This window comes from Carassius carassius, chromosome 29 (assembly GCF_963082965.1).
Source record: "Carassius carassius chromosome 29, fCarCar2.1, whole genome shotgun sequence".
Classification (NCBI taxonomy): domain Eukaryota; kingdom Metazoa; phylum Chordata; class Actinopteri; order Cypriniformes; family Cyprinidae; genus Carassius; species Carassius carassius.
The window spans coordinates 23,125,408-23,142,549 of NC_081783.1; positions in this window are offsets into that span (position 1 = coordinate 23,125,408).

Here is a 17,142-nt window from a genome sequence, read left to right on the forward strand (position 1 = left end):
GGTGTTTAGATCAGACTTCTCTAGTGTAGTCTTCTGTAGAGGACACTGATCCTCAGGAGTCTCCTTCCAGTGCTCATGAAGACCCCCTGAGTCGTACCTCAGCCTTGTGTGTAGACTGTGCTCTTTCTGTCATCTCTCATTCACTGTTTGCAATTTATAACATCTTAGATTCACGTAAAACAGAGTACAGATATCTCAACAGACAAACAGACTGAGCTAAATCCTGAGAAACTACTTCCATCTGACCATCATAAAAAAATCTTTCTTCTAGCCTGACCATCCCAGTCCAGTTCCTCCAGAGCTTGCTTTGACAGTCACGACCAATCTAGACCCCGCTGTCTCCACATCATAGAGCTGCTGGACTGCAGGAGCATACCGACCAGCCCTCGTCCTGCCTGGACATCACGGCGAGCTCTTCAGTGAGCAGGTGATTGACGCTGATGTCGTTTAATAATCCCGGGGCTCTTCCATCGGGACATTAAGATGTACAACCTCGTGTTCAACACAGAGACCATGGAGGTCAAACTGTTCGATTTCAGTGCTAGGGACCTTCTGAAGAGCATGCCTCAAATCTCCTTCAGTGGTCAGCTGATGTCTGGATCGAAGCCAGCTTCTCAGATGGTAAGATCTTAATCTTAAGGTTAATTATGAAAACAGAGAAAACAGCAGCTTTATAAATAATGGCCTCATAGATAATGGAGGAATCTCTCACAGTTAAGAAAGCAGGTGTAAAGTTGAAGGAAATAATCAGAAATTTCTCATTTTTCTGCACAGAATGCTGCCATTTTTTCTTGTGGTTGCCCAAAAAGCATCCCGGAGCAGAGGGTTCATCTGGAGTAGATGAGCTCACATGACTGGTTCAAGGCAAGTCTACACAAGCTAAAATTATTTTTTTATTATTTATTTCAATTTGGTTTAATCAGAATCCCTGCTGCAACTGTTATATATGGAATGATATTGTCAATCCATATACACTACACAGATGTCAAGATATATTTTTATACCTTGTGAAGTATGTTTGTGTATTTTGTATAATTTCTAATTGTGTTTTAGGTCCTGTAGGTCGTGGTGAAGAGGGTCAGTCTTGTGTCTGGAGGACTGACACAGGTGTCCCCCCCATGTCTCCAGCTTTAACGTCTTGTGGGGCTGGCAGGCCCTTGGTTGTGTCTGATTCAAAAGGTCCTGACATGGAAAAATGGGTCCCAAAGAAATCAGGGCCACTTCAAAATTCAGTGTGAAAGCTGCTGCTCCAGAACCTGCTGAGGTCAGAGTCACAGGCAACACAGAAGTCACTCCACAGTGTCTTTTCCAGAGATCCTTGTCCCGGCCTGAATGTTCCTGCTGCTGTTGCAACTCCTGAAGAGGTTTCTGACATGAATGACAAGTCACACTGACGCCCGTCCTATCCACCACAATGGCTCCTCTCATGATGGTAAAGAACAGCAAAATAGTTCCAGCAAAGTCGGTCCCAGTGTTAGCAGTCACAGCTTCAGTCAGATCTGGTGTTCAAGGCTGCTTGAGTCCCAGAGCTCCTCTCTCTACCTCCCTGCTCTGAGGTTCCTGCTAAAGCAGCTCTAGTCCAAGAGGATCCTCTCACTGCTGTTATTCCTCCATAAAGATACTACACCTGTGAGCAACATTAAAAGAAGACTGATTGTGAAATCAAAAAAAATGTGTCATATTAATAAGAAAACATAATAATCTGGAAAAAAATTATTGGAACTAATTAGATGCAGTTAAGTAGGTGTTTCAATCAGAAATGGAGGCAGATTTGAACCACATACTGTATAAAAACATGAACAAAGTGTCCATGACTTGACCCGTAGGATTCTTAAGAGCATTTTTGAAATGCTCAAAGTGGGCACAGCCAGCCGTCGCAATCTTGGAAGTGCGTCACTCCCAGATAATCACAAAATTGGAAAAAAGTCGGAAGCTGGTTGCTGTAGCCATGCCCACCTAACTCAACACCAGTGACAGTAGTGGCAATCCACCTGTCGCTCAAGTGGCCACGCCCTTAATTATGCAGATCTTTAGGGGCTTAATATAATTTGAATGGATGAGTTATAAAAAAATTCACCCCCCTCACAGTTGTCATGAAGGGTAAAATTTGCTATATAGACCAAAACCACATTTTGTACCATGCTGTAAACATTTTATTTTCTGCTGTAAAGTTGGGCATTTTAACATGGGGAGTCTATGGGACTGACTAGCTTTTAGAGCGAGTCCTTTAGCAGCCAGTCAAAGAATTGCAGTTTTAGTTACTTGTTTCATGAGAGAGAGCGGGAGGTTGTCGCTTTATTTGAAAGCAAGTTTGCAGTCAAAAGAATTGGGGAACTATGATGTCACTTTGTAGGTGGATTGGCTGTTAGCATCGAACTGGTTCTCTCGGCAAAAAGCCAATGGGATTTTTCCATAGGGTTTTGGATTATTGCAAAGAACAAGCTCTGTGTTCAATCATAGATCATGAAACTTCCACATTTTGTCCATCAAGATAAATCTTCACAAAATATAACTTTTAAGAATTTTGAAGCCAAAATAAAAGCACCAGAACTTAAAAGCTAAACTTAAGCTATAAACAAACTACGGCACCACGGTCGTGCTTCTTCAACGTTACCACCATGCTTCCTACAACTTTCAAAATTTTCTAGCACGTTCAGTGAAAAGGATTTAGTCTGTATATGAATTTTAAATCATGCTACATGAACTTTTTCATATAAACTGGAATAAATAAAAAAACTAGAGCCAAACTAAAACTGAAATGAGATTAGTAATAAATAGTATAGTAAACAAAAGAAATAATGAAAACTAATGGAGATGAAATTCCAAATAAGGTGCATTAAAAGGGATAGTTCACCCAAAAATCCAAATTATGTAATTAATAACTCACCCTCATGTCGTTCCAAACCATTGAGACCTCCATTTATCTTCGGAACACAGTTTAAGATATTTTAGATTTAGTCCCTCCATTGAAACTGCGTGTATGGTATAGACCCCTTAATCGCCTACGTCACTTTGACTTCACTGCTCTAGCTGGAGGCAAAACATAAGGCAGAACTCATTGCAGGTGCGCTAAAAGTTTGAGGTTTTGACTTTAAAATGTCTTCTCGTTGTGTTTTTGGCTGCCAGAATAGAAGGAACAGCACTTTTGTTTAAAAACTAAAGTTTTACCGGATCCCGGCAAACATTCCTTCACAGAAATCAAGAAGACAATTGTGGTTGAATGCAATACGGCGTACAGACTGGATGGAGATGATCATAAATAATGCTCGTGTTTGCAGTGCACACTTCATATCAGGTAAAATAATCTATGCATATGAACTGGTGTGTTGGTTTTATCTAGTAGATCAGCAAGTTTCTGTTTTATGGGTGAAAAGTCGCCAACCTTCAGCGCACTAGCTAGTTTAAATGTTAAAATATAAACAAACATACAGCGATAGATGTGCGTGCCATCCTTTGAATGGTCTCTTAAAATAATACACATTGCTAATCATAGTTAGCTCAGCGATAGGTTACATTAGAAAATAAGCCTTGACAAAATTCCCCAAACCACCCAAAAGTAATTCATATGGCCGTATGGCATACCGGTCAGGTAGCCTGCTTCCATCCGCGAGAGTTAATTTACAAAAATAGCTGTCACGGTCCCGCAGAGTCAGGGACTGTACATATTCGGACAGTTCCTAACCTTCTTCTGCATCCATGTTTAATAAATCCCTCCTAAAATGTGCTAGCTTACGCTTATCAACATTGCGTCCGCGCCTCTTTTTGCCTCCAGCTAAGCCCCGCCCACCCGGAGACGTTGCAATGTTTACAAACTTTTAAGGGGTCTATTCTGTCCATGTCCAGAAAGGTAAGAACATCATCATCAAAGTAGTCCATGTGACATCAGAGGGTCAGTTAGAATTTGTTGAAGCATCGAAAATACATTTTGGTCCAAAAATAGCAAAAACTACGACTTTATTCAGCATTGTCTTCTCTTCCGTGTCTGTTGTGAGAGAGAGTTCAAAACAAAGCAGTTTGTCATATCCGGTTCACGAACAAATATTTCGATGTACCCTGATCTTTTTGAACCAGTTCACCAAATCGAACTGAATCGTTTTAAACGGTTCGCGTCTCCAATACACATTAATCCACAAATGACTTAAGCTGTTCAGTTCTCTCTTCACAACAGTTCAGTCAGTATACTGTTTGAGTACATGAATAACTCCGGGATATTGGTTTGTTTTAACTCAGAGGGAGTGTCAGCCACATTAAAAAAGTTAACTGCTTTGTTTTGAACTCTCTCTCACAACAGACACGAAGAGAAGACAATGCTGAATAAAGTCTTAGATTTTGCTATTTTTGGACCAAAATGTATTTTCGATGCTTCAACAAATTCTAACTGACCCTCTGATGTCACATGGACTACTTTGATGATGTTTTTCTTACCTTTCTGGACATGGACAGTAGACCGTACACACAGCTTCAATGGAGGGACTGAAAGCTCTCGGACTAAATCTAAAATATCTTTAACTGTGTTCCAAAAATAAATGGAGGTCTTACTGGTTTGGAACGACATGAGGGTGAGTTATTAATAACATAATTTAGATTTTTGGGTAAACTATCCCTCTAAAAGGGTATAAACCTTTGATTAATATATTTAAATAAAAAATTGTCACCATGTAGTATATAATAAAATTCTAGTGCATTTAATCTATTAAATAACAGCAGAGTGAGTTAGTTTTTTGATATGGCAAGATTAAACTTATTTTAGTGAATAAAGTACGTAATTTCAAATCCTAACAAATCTTTTTGTTAGGATGGGTGCACAAAATGTTATTTTATCCTTGTGTCTAGAAAATCCTTAATCCACATGTTTTCTAACAGCTGTTTGAGACCGTAAACATTTAATTTTAAAGTACCTTTAACCACTATACATTGTTAAAGTTTCAATTTCATCATGACTAAGCCAGTAAATGTGTTGTTTACATGGAATAATCATATGAGTTTACCTTATGGTATGAACCCTAGGTTTCCATATCAGTGATAAAGCAATAAAACAAGCATCTTCCAACCTTAGACTTGTAGGGCAAAGCCAAAAAATAAAAAATAAATAAATAAACTTGTCGAACAACAATATAAAATTCTGAAAACTATTAATTAGTTATTCTACAATTAATTGTACTATAAATTATATACTACGATTGGAAAATACTGTAAATTGATAAACTGTTCGGCGGGATGACGTTTAATGTCTCCAACAATGGCTGTAGTTCCAATTAGGAACTTGTTAGCAACCGTCTTTAAGAAACATAACGGTTTTAAAAAAAATCACGAGTGGGGTCACTGGTGTGTTTTATGTTGTAGAATAAAACGTGAAAGTATCTTGAGCTTCTGTGAACCACGGACCTTATTTTAAGATATTTAACCAAACTCCCATTAAAAAAACCCATTGACTCTGGGATGATGGAACCAGAAGTGCTAAAATGCTAACTCGCTTCCGGGTTTTTCCCTACAAAGTGACATAATAGTTATAATAATGACCACTCGACTGTCGAGAACTACTCACCAACTAACACACCACCAGATGTCTCGTTCCAACAAGAACAATTTTGTTTAGAGCAGTCGGAGGAGGAAGATGAGAAGCAGGAGTACAGGGAGGATCATTATGTCACAGGAATCAGGCTCTATATGTTTGAACCATTAACTTCGGAGAGTAGCAACAGTCACCTGGACATGGAGAAGGTTCACCCTCGAGTGTATCTGGATGTATCCCAATGGTAACTCTATATTAAATTGAAATAACCAGTGTTTAATTACATTTTAATAGGATTTAGAATAGAATAGTAGCCTAGAACTGTACTACAGAACTGTGCTATATCTGGCAGACAGAGCTGGGTAGATTACTTACTAATTTTAATCCGTCACTGATTCCAAATTACATGACAAAAATTGTAGTTAGTAACTTAATCCATTACATATTACACATTGTGACGAGTGGGGCGGGGCCGAGAGCCGTGGGAATGGAGCGAGGCCGGTGGAGTGATTGGAAATGAGTGACACCTGCTCAACTCACCGGTCTCGAGTCCCACGGAGGAGATCAGAAGGATACAAAAGAGGAGCGACGACAGTGAAGGACGAGAGAGGACCAGGCCTGGGCTTTATTTTGAGTTTGGTTTTTGTTTGTTTTGAGTTTATTTTATTATTAAAGTCTTTATTTGATTGTCCGCTGGTTCCCGCCTCCTCCTTCCCGTGAATATGAAGTTTTTATGTTGTTACACACATTTTAAGTAATATAATCAGATTACTTTTGTCCTTATTTATTACATTGATTTAAATAGTATAATCTTGTACCACATTGATTTAAAAATACAATGAGTAAGAAAAAATATTAATATTTGGAATCTGATTACGTAATCCAGATTACATGTAATCAGTTACCACCCAGCTCTGCTGGCAGATAACTTAAAGTTAAACTGTCTAAACATCACTATGCCTCTCATTCAGGTGCGCCTGTGGTTGTTCTGCCAGAGTATGGACACTGGTCCTAAAAGACTGTGTTTTAGGGAGGTTAGGCAGGTTTGAGACAAAAGTGCAGAATAAGTATCATGTTATTAACCAGGCTATAAATGATGCAGCAGCAGAGTAGGACTGAAGACAGTTAAAACTGTAAGACAACAAAATCAAAATAAAAAATGGAAACATTTGAAATACACTGTCTGTGTGTTATTACATTACATAATATTTATATTAAATTAATAACAGTACAGAGTAAAATATGCTGCAGTAGATTGAATGAGGAGAAAAATTGTACTGTCATTATTTTTTGTTTTCTTTGCATACAGAAAGTATTCTCGTAGCTTCTTAAAATGATGGTTGAACAACTGATGTCACATGGTCTGTTTTATCCATGTGCATTATAAGTTTCTGAGTCTGGGAATATTTCAGTTGTGTTGCTGTTTTTGAAGGGTAAGAATACTCTCGGATTTCTTCAGAAATATCTCAATGTGTGTTCTGAAGACGAACGAAAGTCTTAGAGGTCTGGAACAAAATGAGGGCGAGTAATGACAATTTTCATTTTTGGGTTAACTATCCCTTTTAGCAAGCTTGTCACATTGTACACAATTTTAATCCAATGTTTGCAGACATTTCATAATGCATACATTTTGGTTTGAATGACTAAATGAAACTGAAAGGTACTTTTCTTGCTAAATTAACAAACCTGTTGAATCAGTTTTCATGTCAACATCCAAGACAACAGCATTTCCAGAATGCCTTGCCCTCTCCGAAATGGTATTTTGTTCAGACCTCCAGTGCCACAAAATTGCTGGCTAGAGAAAGACCTTTTGATGACAAATGCATTCCAGAGAGCTGACAGGACCTGGAAGACATCACACGACATCAGCAGAAATAACCTTGAAAGTTCCTGTTTATAAATTATTTTAACAAAAGACAAACCTTTCTGTTCTGTGTGTACAGGATCTGTATGTAATAAGCGCCACTAACGGATACTGCCGCCAACAAATAGATTTCCAGCTGGTGTATTTCAGATGAATGGCTGGCGTTTTCACTGTGTTTGTACCCCATTTATCTCCTGGCTTTGTAGAGCGGTTGGCAAACCCTGGACAAACAGATATAGCTTGCCAAATCATATCATACTTTCTAATGAGGGATCTTTTTTGATCATCTCAAAGCTCCCCTAGAAGCCCAGACTCTGTGTATACATATGTAAAACTAGACTTACTTTTCACTGCCTTCTTGAGTGATATCAGGCTCAAGGGTGACGTCTGTCAATTCCTTTGAGGAGCATGTTGAGTTGTCATTGATTGTGGGGTCTTCGAATTGTGGCCTTTTAATTAGTGTTGATGTGAAATACAGAGGTTCAAGACTTGTGCCAACACTCTCTGAACAAGAGATCCCAACAGAGAGTCCAGAAGGCTTCACCTGAATCGCTTAGATTTTAAACACACATATAACAATCAAACCCATGAAACACAACACAAGAGAAACATTCCCAGCTAAAAAAATGAAAGGGGTGGCTGATTGTGATTTCACTTTTTTTTTTTAAAGCCCATTGCATATTTCTGAGGGAGGGGCTACATAAAATAAGAAAATTATCAGAGCGTTCATAAGAGAAGAAACAGAGCAGTATAGAAAAAAGGTAAATTCATTATGTGAAAAATAATGAATTTTTTTGTTTCTTTTATGAAACATTAACACGTTAGACTGCTCCCCATAAACACGATCAAGCCTAGAAAAAAAGCAGCCAACTGCCCCTTTAAGATAAACTTATATAGTAGCCTATAACTTTACCTTTACTCCGTCTTTTTAGCTTTCGTGTTATTGTTTGCATTGACTGACTCTTCAAATATGGTGCATCACATTGACATGCCACATCTCTTGTTAGGGGCTGTATAAGAGGAATTGCATCACAGTGTGTTATGGGTGCAATGCAAAGATACATCATTGTACAGGACTGCCAAATTTCTAATTAACACTGAGTAAGAGTTATTTCTAAGGGTACGGTCTTTCTTGAGATTTCTGCAGTTGGAGCACTGATCAATACGCTTTACTGTATTCTTCAACATACTATCTGATGTTCAGTCATCTGTATTTCATGATTTAACCAGTAGTAAAGAGAGAGAGACTAACTATTATTCAAATAATAAACTTTTAAGTCTCAATTTAGTGAACTGAAAAAAGCACTAAAAAATGGCAATATTAATTTATGACGTGACTGAAAAAAAAAACAGGAAAAAAAAATTAATGTTTGGTTTCATTTTTGCATTTGCACCATATGGTCTGAAAGCGTTACACGGACCGTCCAGATTCTGGCCTCATTTGCGTCTAGCTATTTTTAGTTGTACAAAACAATTCGATTTGCTGCTTGATATTGACAATGGATGTGTCCTAATGTGTTTTTATATATTACGCAATGGCCAATCACAAGTGTTAAAGAAATCAACAAATATCTGCGATTGCTCAGCACTACGAAAACACGTTATAAATGCCATCTTTTGGCTTTATCCAGAGTGCAAACACAAATACGCACTGGAGCCTTTACCAGATATGTTTTGTCAATATACTGTTATTACAGTTTTAACTGAGGGTGCGTGAGAAAAGTGTCAATTGCGTGAGTCTGGCAGCCCTAATTCTTGCATGAAAGGGTTAATGTAATCTGCGTACTACGAGGCTTCCTAGTGGCATCCCTTTATTATGTTTTACGTGAAGAAGTTTAGTTGCTAGGTAGTTTCACTGACCTTCAGACTCTGTGAGGAGCCGACGGTGTAGACCGACGGGACAGCCGTGTCCGTTAGAGACAGATATCTCACAAACCCCATTTCGTGTTCTGTCCAGTTCTTGAAGCACTCGCGTGTGAAGTGCCTCGAACACAACCGGGACCTCTCGGATATCCCTCCTTCCTCGAAGTGCAAGAAACCGAGCCACCGTGACCGCAACCAGGGTATTTTGGGTATTGGGAAAAGGGTTTCGGGAGAACCGCAACCTAAAACGCACCTCCTTGCCATTTCGGTTTGTTTACGCGGGTTTTTTCTTTCCCTCGCGCGCTGAGTCAAAGCTCAGGGCACACCGGGAGGGGCGTGGTTTATGCTCAGGCCCAAACCGTCAAACTGACGTCATCAGAGAAGGACGGTCATTTCCGAGGGGGGGGGTGCATTTTTAAATTTGGATGAAAAGATGAAAGATTATGAGGACGTGACATTCAGCCAAGTATGACCCATAATCAGAATTCGTGCTCTGCATTTAACTAGTGATGGCAAAATCGAGGCCTCGTGAACCAATGAAACAGTTGAACCAAATGTGCCATATTGTTTCGAGGCTTCGAATCAATCCGACACCCGTCTCAACGGTGACACCTAGTGGTCACTTGCAGGTGTTGATCTGAAACAACCTTGACGAGCCATTAAAAAAATGTGTTGTTTTTTTATTATTATAATGTTCTAATATGTGAAGCTTGTAACCTATAGGCTCCTCACTGTGCATAATGTTATTTTGGTCATGAAAAATGAATATTAATAAAAGAAATCAAGCCACAATGTCTCACTTTTTTAGAGATTTTTATTCAAAAATATTAATTTATCTGCTGTGGAAGGACTTAGCCTACTTCTTTTTTTTACAGATAATTTCTCCAGCCTTTGAAAAAATCCTCTCACAAGGGACACTTGTTGCTGGCATACAAAGATATTTTTTTGCAAGGACATACAAATGAGGAAAGATTACTGCTCTCTCTTTCCAGTAAGTTAGTGGATCATGAGTTCTGGGCAAATACGCATCGTTGATGTATTTTTTCACTTCCACTGTGGCATCAGCTGTAGCATTGTGTATCATCTTGGTTTGATGGATACGAGTATCAAAAAGTTCCCATAAACTGTCCTGTGTTTCTACTGGTGTTGATGTTGATGGTGATGATGATGATGATGGGTGTGATGTTGACATTTCTGGGTCTGAATAAAAATGAAAACAGCAATTAGTAACAAATCCTAAACTGGCGGCATATATGAAGGATATATTATATTACATGATTCAGATTACATAACATAACACAGACTGAAACTGCTCACCAGGATTTGTGTTTGAACGCATCAGTGAAGCACACTCCAGTGTGATATGCTTTTCAGCTTCCTGGGCTTTGGCAGCATTTCCAAATGCCACATTTTTGAACCTTGGGTCCAGCAGTGTAGCCAGTGCCAAGGCTCTAAAACTCTCATAACCTCCACATCTGGAGTGCAGACCTTCTTGCAGATGTGAGCCTATGAGCCAAAACAGGAGAAACACATATTTATAATAATGACAATAATATGACAGTTATGGCCAATCACATGGGTAGTATGGTCATTGTGGCCTACCTAATTGAACAGTTGATTCCTGCGTTGCATTTCCTTTTTTCTGTGCAAGCTTGTGCTGCAACATCCTGTACAGTGGTATAAGCTTTGAAGCAGACACTCTCTTTTCCTCTGACATCTCTGTTGTTGCGAGTTTGAATGGTTGCAGTATTGACAATGATTGTTCAATAATGTCATAATCAATACTTGTCAGGGGAGCAGTATCATTGTTTAAGTTGGAAAGTGCAGCAGCCACTGGTTCACGTTGGTCATACAAGCGCTGTAGCATGTCAAATGTGCTGTTCCATCTCGTGTCAACCTCCTGTATCAGTTTCAGAGTTGGTCTTCCCATCAAGCTCTGCCTCTCCACAAGCTTGTCCTTTGCTTTGCAGCTGGATCTGAACAACCCCACTATCTTTCTGGCCTTCTGGCGTATTTCATTGATGACTGGGGTTTGATCTAGTGCCTTTTTCACAATCAAATTTAAAGTATGAGCAAAACATGGGACATGGCGAAGGTGGAGTAGCTGGGCACTTAGGATCATGTTAGATGCATTGTCAGTCACCATGCACTGAACTTTGGAGGTTATTCCCCACTCAGCCATTAGCAAGGCTTTAGCCTCCATGAGATGCTGGGCTGTGTGGGTTTGGTAAAACCTCCTTACACCCAGTACAACAGTTGCCATTTTTGCCTCTGGTGTTATGTAATGGCAAGTCACACCAAGATATCCATCCATATTAATGGAGGACCACATGTCAGCTGTAAGGCTAACAAATTCGGCCTTTTGTAGGTCCTCCATTGTCTTCTCCTTGGCTTTGTTGTACTTTTCGCTGACCATTATTTTAAGCACCTTCCAGGATGGGAGGACATAGCTTGGATCAAGCTTGTTCACAAATGCCCTGAATCCCTCATCGTCCACGATGGTGAAGGGCTGCAGATCCTTCACCACCATGTTTATAAGAGCCTCATCCAATTCCCTCTGTCTGACTTTTAAAAGAGAAGACAAAACATACTTTCAGACAAATACATTGGAAAAATACAGCTTCAATTAGTGCACATCTATTAAAAGTATAGCCTACTGGTTCATTATTTGGAAACCTTCCAGTGTTTATAATCAGTGCTTTATATAACTTATAAACTTTATAAACAGTGTCCCAAAAGGTTGTAATTATATTTCAATTATAATTATATCCCAAACAATGCATACCTTGCTTAGATGGCCCAGCAGTGTCAGTAGCAGGCCTAGGTACAGGGGGAATGCCATCCTCTGCACCCTGCAAAATGGCAGGATGAGTGCTCCTCAAATGGCGCATCATGGATGATGTATTGTTGCAGTAGGCTAGCTGCCGATCACAATACACACATCTCACTTTATTTGGGGTTTCTAAATGGAAATGCTCCCACACCACAGATGTACGGCATCTCTTCTGGGGAGCTTCCATTTTATCTATCTATCCAAATCTATCTATCTATATATGAATCGATCTATGTATCTAGATATGTATCTATAATCTATGTATCTATATATGTATCTATCTATAATATATGTATTTATATATGTATCTATAATCTATCTATATATGTATCTATCTATAATATATGTATTTATATATGTATCTATAATCTATCTATATATGTATCTATCTATAATATATGTATTTATATATGTATCTGTAATCTATCTATATATGTATCTATCTATTAATCTAGCTGTCTATATATATTTATATCTATGTATCTATTAATGTGTCACTATATGTATACTCTGTCTGTCTCTAGCCTCTCAGTCAATGTGTTGTGTAAATTTAAATGTAAGTCTAAATTGCCTATAACTAATCAAATCGCACTATGTCACTATATCACCAAAAATCCGCTATCTCAAAGTCAAACTCCTCTCACAAAAACCCACGAGGTCAAAATGCGTTTATTTCACTTTTATACAGATGTGCGATTGTGTGGTCTGTTCCCGACCGTTCCAATCAAACGCTGATTCGGCGGACCACACCTGATGAAACAATTAGTGAAACACTTCGAGGCTTCGTTTGGTCATAGTCACGTGACATGGGTGTTTCGAATCACGCTTCGGATCAGTGTTTCGACACATCTGCGCTTCGGGATCTCGCAAAGCTTCGGAACGACTGTTTCGCTTCAGCCATCCTTACATTTAACACACACACACACACACACACACACACACACACACACACACACACACACACACACACACACACACACACACACACACGGAGCAGTGGGCAGCCATTTATGCTGCGGCACCCGGGGAGCAGTTGGGGATTCAATACCTTGCTCAAGGGCACCTAAGTCGTGGTATTGAGGGTGGAGAGAGCACTGTACATGCACTCCCCCCACCTGCAATTCCTGCCGGCCTGAGACTCGAATTCACAACCCTTCGATTGGGAGTCCGACTCTCTAACCATTAGGCCACGACTTCCCCCTATGAAGATTACTTCTGTCCATCTGAGCTGAAAAAACACGCGGCACCAGGTGTGATTTAGTGGAGATGGAATGGGATGGACAATCAAATAATTATATATATACACACACACACACACACACACACAGATATATATATATTATATATATATATATATATATCTGTGTGTGTGTGTGTGTGTGTGTATATATAATTATTTGATTGTCCATCCCATATATATCCCATATATATATATATATGGATGGATATGCGACAATGAGTCAAGAGCAAAAACAGGGAAAAAATGTCTATAAACAAAGACTATAGAATACCCATAGACAGTAATAGAAATGGACACAGCGACACTATTGGATTCATTTACATTTACATTTAGCTGATGCTTTTATCCAAAGCGACTTACAATTGCTATATATGTCAGAGGTCACACGCCTCTGGAGCAACTAGGGGTTAAGTGTCTTGCTCAGGGACAGATTGGTGTCTCACAGTGGATTCAAACCCGGGTCTCTCACACCAAAGGCATGCCTCTTATCCACTGCGCCAACACCACCCCTTGGATTCAACGGAGACAAGTGAAGTCAATTAAAAGCACGCAGTTCCTGGGGGTCGAGACCCCTTAATCGCCTACGTCACTGTGACTTCACTGCTCTAGCTGGAGGCAAAACATAAGGCAGAACTCATTGCAGGGGCGCTAAAAGTTTGAGGTTTTGACTTAAAAAGTCTTCTCGTTGTGTTTTTGGCTGCCAGAATAGAAGTAACAGCACTTTTGTTTCAAAACTAAAGTTTTACCGGATCCCGGCAGACATTCCTTCACAGAAATCAAGAAGACAATTGTGGTTGAATGCAATACGGCGTACAGACTGGATGGAGATGATCATAAATAATGCTCGTGTTTGCAGTGCACACTTCATATCAGGTTAAATAATCTATGCATATGAACTGGTGTGTTGGTTTTATCTAGTTGATCAGCAAGTTTCTGTTTTATGGGTGAAAAGTCGCCAACCTTCAGCGCACTAGCTAGTTTAAATGTTAAACAAACATACAGGGATAGATGTGTGTGCCATCCTTTGAATGGTCTCTTAAAATAATACACATTGCTAATCATAGTTAGCTCAGCGATAGGTTACATTAGAAAATAAGCCTTGACAAAATTCCCCATACCACCCAAAAGTAATTCATATGGCCGTATGGCATACGGGTCAGGTAGCCTGCTTCCATCCGCGAGAGTTAATAAAAAAAAAAAAAAGCTGTCACGGTCCCGCAGAGTCAGGGACTGTACATATTCGGACAGTTCCGAATCTTCTTCTGCATCCATGTTTAATAAATCCCTCCTAAAATGTCCTAGCTTACGCTTGTCAACATTGCGTCCGCGCCTCTTTTTGCCTCCAGCTAAGCCCCGCCCCCCGGAGACGTTGAAATGTTTACAAACTTTTAAGGGGTCTATAATATAGAACTTATATATAGATCAGTGGCGCAGACTCAAACTGAGCTTGATGACGTAGATGTCACGTGAGCAACCTGTCTGACAATTGTAAATCTTCTAATAGCTGTGCCAAGAGAAATCTGAATCACCCACCGAATCTTGCAGACGTTGTTGAATAATTTTGTCCCGTTTCTTTTATGGACTCTATGGGCTTCTCCCTTAACTTTATGCCTCCACGTCCCCCCGATTGCCTTATAGACAGTAAAAGATTTCCCACGAGCTTCTCCTCCTGTCCATACGGTAATGTCTCTACTGTGTGACTCGCAGGTTATGACGCAAATCGTTAGCCTATTTTTACAAAAACTGCTTCTACGGAGCCAAACGTAAGATACAAGGTAATGGGGCCTTTTATACATTTTCGTGTTTCTGTAAAATTATGAATGGGCAAATGGAGTCTTTAAACGCCTCACATGTAAACTTATTCACTGTCAAAGTGGCGCCAAAATGAATGGGAGTCAATGGAATGCTAACAGCAGGTGGGGGTCCGCTAGCCAATGGCGGCGCCCAGGGATGCTTCAATAAAATATGAAACCCAGGAAAATACAACCGCTGCGCTCAATCGCAGTTCTGCCTTCTGAATGAAAGAGCCAATCGCTAATCGGTAAAGTCAGCTCGTCACTGTAGCTGCCCTTAGAAGTCCCGGTTGCTATAGAAACAGCGCTCTGAGATGCGCTCTTAGGACTGCGCATGCGCACTGGCTGATCTAGCCTGAGAAGTAAGCTTTTTATGACGCTATTTGAGCAAAAGTAATAACATTTATGTTATTGTCAGATTTCTTTGGTGATTTCTAATATGAAATGTAATCCTAATCTAAACAGTTTTGGAGAATTTGATGTTTCCCCATTCAGAGAGATATTAGATGTTTGGACCATATACAGTAAAAGAAATGGACACAGCGACCCCATTGGAACTCAATTGAGACAAGTGAATCCCATTTTTAGCGTTTTTTAGCACTTCCGTTTCTGACGCGCAAACTAAGCTTGACGACGTCAGCAACCTGTCTGACAGATGTAAATCTTCTAGTAGCTGTGCGTGAAAACTGCCATCGTTAATCTTGCAGAGACGGAGAGCTTGAGCGGGGAGTTCTTTTGCGTGAGTGAGCAGGAGTAAGTATTCTGGTTAATTATTTTGTATATTATTTTAAAATGTAACGCCAGTACGCCATATTAGGTTAATTGCCTGCGGGCTTCTCCTCCTGTCTGTACGGTAATGCGACAGAGAGTCGAGTGGTTATGACGCAATCTTTAGCCTATTTTTACAAAAACTGTTTCTACGGGGCCATAATGTAACATAGAAGGTAATGGAGCCCTTTATACATTGTCGTGTATCTTTAGTAATAAATAACGGACAAACGGAGTCTTTAAACGCTTCAGATGTAAAGTTATTCACTGTCAAAGTGACGCCAAAATGAATGGGAGTCAATGGGAATTCTAACGCAAGTGAAGTTCTGCTACAAGATGGCAGCTCGCGGCCGACTTCAACTTCCGGTCGACTTCCTTGCCGCCTGGTTTGGACGTCTGAGAGGCGTTTCAAAGATGGCCGCCGAGAGACATGACTTGTCTTAAAGAGACAGTGCTATAAAATAATAAAAAACAACAACCTATAAATAATTCATGACTGCACAACAGCAAACGTAATGCAAAAAGAATGCAATGCACCAAAAAATGGAAGAACTATATATATATATATATATATAATAGTACACACATATATTAATTTTAGGGTGAAATGTGACATTTCTTGATGGTGTTTTTTTTTTTGTTAGATTCAACCAGAAGATGTGTAGATCCAAAAAAGATCTTCTGCTGTAATAACTATTTAAAGTGAAATACTGTTAATGAGTTAAAAGAGTATTTTCTTGTTTTTATTTCAAGAGCTCTTCATCAGGCAGCAGTCTGATATTTATGTGGATCATCCTGAAAAAGTGGACTGGAATGGGAAGTTAATCTCATATTCTTTATCACATCACATCACTTCACTGACAGACGACATAAGAGGGACCTGAATTCAGCAGAGAGACGAGTGTTTAACAGACTTAACTACAAAGGTCAAGAGTTCACTTGACTCTTATAGATTTTTACATTGTACAGCTGCAGCTTGCAATCAACAGTTTAGCATTTCTATTGCTTTTCAATACAACACACGATAAGACAGACTTTTTCAACTTTTGCACTTATGCCTCGTGCATGAAAAGTGGTTCTAAAAACCCGTCATCAAAGTAAAAGAATTTAAACTTTAAAAAAAAAATGTGTCAAACTGGTGATGGGAGAAAATAAAATACAGAACTTTGAATCAACTGAACCAATTGCTTCACAAAATGATTAACTTTTTAGAAGAGCTCGAAACGCCACATGTTGGGAACGCCTAGGCTTTTCAAGAGCGATATAATG